Source organism: Carassius auratus, unplaced genomic scaffold (genome assembly GCF_003368295.1).
Source record: "Carassius auratus strain Wakin unplaced genomic scaffold, ASM336829v1 scaf_tig00024428, whole genome shotgun sequence".
Taxonomy (NCBI): domain Eukaryota; kingdom Metazoa; phylum Chordata; class Actinopteri; order Cypriniformes; family Cyprinidae; genus Carassius; species Carassius auratus.
This window is the reverse complement of record NW_020525342.1, coordinates 88,425-91,585: the sequence shown is the minus strand read 5'-3', so window position 1 is coordinate 91,585 and position 3,161 is coordinate 88,425. Positions and strand designations below refer to the sequence as shown.

At 32.7% G+C, this 3,161-nt stretch overlaps 1 long non-coding RNA gene across 1 annotated transcript; it reads left to right on the top strand.

Moving 5' to 3' along the window:
- Positions 1-489: 489 nt before the first annotated feature.
- LOC113078158 (uncharacterized) lies at positions 490-2,958 on the top strand. The gene is made up of 3 exons (XR_003281461.1): positions 490-542; positions 963-1,136; positions 2,906-2,958. It is a non-coding gene; the product is annotated as an uncharacterized LOC113078158 (long non-coding RNA).
- Positions 2,959-3,161: the final 203 nt, after the last annotated feature.

Genomic DNA, 3,161 nt, shown 5'->3' with positions numbered 1-3,161 from the left:
CATTACGCTTGCTGGCTGATGAAGACATGGCAGCAGACATACCGCTGGATCCTTGTTTGATGGAGTCCTTCTGTCACGGTACAGGTTATGGGAGAAACACAAAACGAGGGTAGGATCCAATTGCAAGTATGGGATTTATTTACAGAAAGGAAAAATACAAAATAAACAGTCATGAGAGACAAACCAAACAAAAGAGGGAACCGGATGAAACGGATAGGAAACTCAGAGGAACAAGAAGGTAAAGGGAAAACTCGGGAGACGAGCACAACTCACACATAGGGTAAGGACTCCATAATGACAACAGAGAAAGACAGCTCTATATAGGGAAACTAATGACAGAGGATTGTCAACACCTGTGCAATTTAATTGGAGTGCAATTACTGTGAAGACAGAACCAGACTAGAGGAATTAAAGTGCCTATGGTGAAGTGCCTAAAGGGAAGTGAGCTTACTAGGGAACACCCAGGAAAACAGAGACTGGCAGCGTGACAAAAACCTCAGTGATCTACTGAAGAACCCACAATTCAAGCTGGAAATACTAGTGTTAGTATCATTATACTGTACAGCAGTTACAGTACAGTGTGATTAAAAGTCACTGTTTAGTTAAACAGGCCCAGTTTACGGTATTTAAACTGTAGCACTTCATCTTCATCATGCAACTGTATTTCTCTATTAGTCAAACTTAATAATACGTCTAACTAGGAAATAATTGGGTTTAATTTAAAGTTTTTGATAAACTGTATTGGTTGTGAACATGTTCTGCAGAAATATTATTTACATTTGCTGCTTGCAACAGTGGATGAGAGACAAAAAAATTAATGTGTGTCTCTAGTTTATGATTGAAAATAAAACAACAGCTAACATTTAAACTATGGCAACTAAAGACTATATGGAGGACTATATGCCTACTGTTGCTCTTTTATAAAATGCTTGAACCATTGTCCTTTCTCTTTCTGTCTTCAGTCTGTGTAAATGCAGTATTAAAGAGAAGCAGTGTGTCTCCCTGACTTCAGCTCTGAAATCAAACCCATCACACCTGAGAGAACTGGACCTGAGTGGGAATGAAGTAGGAGACTCTGGAGTTGAAAACCTGGGTGTTCTGTTGATCAGTTCACAAAGCAAGCTGGAGAAACTACAGTTAGTATCATCATTACTCTGTGCAGCAATTACAGTGTGATTTAAATGTACTATTTATTAAGACAACAGGGCACAAGTTACAAAATGTAAAACAATAAAGTAAATTTCAAAAGTACTATGAGCTAATGGACTGATGGTTCATTATTTCTGTCAGCAGAAAGATTTATATGCTGAAATCTGACAAACTTTGCTGCAAAATGAGACAGAAGTGAGTGGACAAAAACTTGCAAGACAATAGATTATTCTGAAAGAGTTAAATGATTTTAACACTGATGCTGCTTTTCACTAAATATAAAAGGGATCATGAAATGCATGTGTCTGGAGGTTTGTTTATGAAGTTGTTTTTTTCCAAAAGTTTGTAAAATTTTCTATCTTCACTGTAAAAAAAGTCAGTAAAATATGCAGCAAAACACCGTCAAATTCCAACAGTAATGGAGCGTAAAACCAAAAACTTCATTTTACTGTATTAAATAGATTGAATAACCTATTAATTGTGAGACTGGATAAAACAATGTTTTTTACTGTAATAAAATGTTGAAATTGTAAATATTTTCTGTGAAAACAAATAAATATGCATACATTTTACAATTAAATATTGTAATGTTGAAAATCTTAGATTTTACGGTATTATTTTAGTAAAACTACACCTTTTGGGGTTGTGCACATTGGAATTCACAGTATAAATCTGTAGATTTTTAAGCAAACAAAAACATCCATTTTTACAGAAGCAAGATGTAAAAAAAAATAAGGGTCCACTGTAATAATACAACCAGTAAATACCATTTAAAAAAAGCAAATATCAGCAGTAAAAGACAATAAAATTGATAGTATTTTTTATTTTAAAATTCAGATACTGATATACAGATTAAAAGCTAGGCCGGCAGTGCAATGTTAAAAAAAACTGTCAAATGTACGGTAAAATATCGGCAGCTGGTAAGTTGATGCAACTTTTTTTTTATTTTATTTTTATTTTTTGCAGTGTATATATTATTATATTATAACTTTTTTTACTGCAAATATCCGTAAAAAGCTATGGAAAGTTGAATTTTTTACATAAAATTACTGTATAATTGACAAATATATTTGTTTTTTTTCTACCATGATTTTGGTAAAAAAATACGTTGTCTACTGTAAAATTTAGGGTTACAAAACCAGTATACCGTATTGTCTTTTACAGATTCCACATTTTTTTCACGGTATATTCCTGGCAACCACAGCTGCCAGTATTTTACCGTAAATTTGACAGTTTTTTTTTTAACAGTGTTCATTTTAACTTTGCCAAAAAAAAAAAAAAAAAAATTCAGAAACCTAAGTAGAAATCTACTACTGTTTATAATATCAACAGTAACAGACTAAACCTGCATGCAGTGAATTTACTTGACTACACTTTCTTCACTTTTTATATTATATTCCATTTAAAAATGAAAGCACAGTAAACTACACTAAAATGACTTTAAATTGAGATTGTGATTTTTTTCTCACATTAAGAATGTGAAAATAGTCAATTTAAATTTTTAAATTAATTCTATATTTATGATTCACAAAATCAGATCTACATTTATAAAATAGTTTGACTAAGTGATGATTGTGTAAACTTGGGTTGAATCTAGTATCCTCAAATCCTGGCTAGGAATTGGTTTATAGTTCTGAAATATATTTTTCATGCTTCTGCTGGTGTATTAGTGTGCAATATGACATTTAGTTATGATGCATTTAACTCACATAAACTTATAGGTCTGATTCATTGTCTTTTCTCTTTCTGTCTTCAGTCTGTGTGGATGCAGAATTACAGAGAAACAGTGTCTCATCCTGACTTCAGCTCTGAAAACAAACCCATCACACCTGAGAGAACTGAACCTCAGTGAGAATAAAATAGAAAACACAGGAGTGAATCACTTATGTGATGTACTGGAGGATTCACGCTGTAAACTGGAGAGACTGAGGTGAGGATCATGCTCAGAAAGGGTTAGAATAATTTCAACATTGCAATTAAATTGTAACAGTTTTACTCAATATCTCACAAAG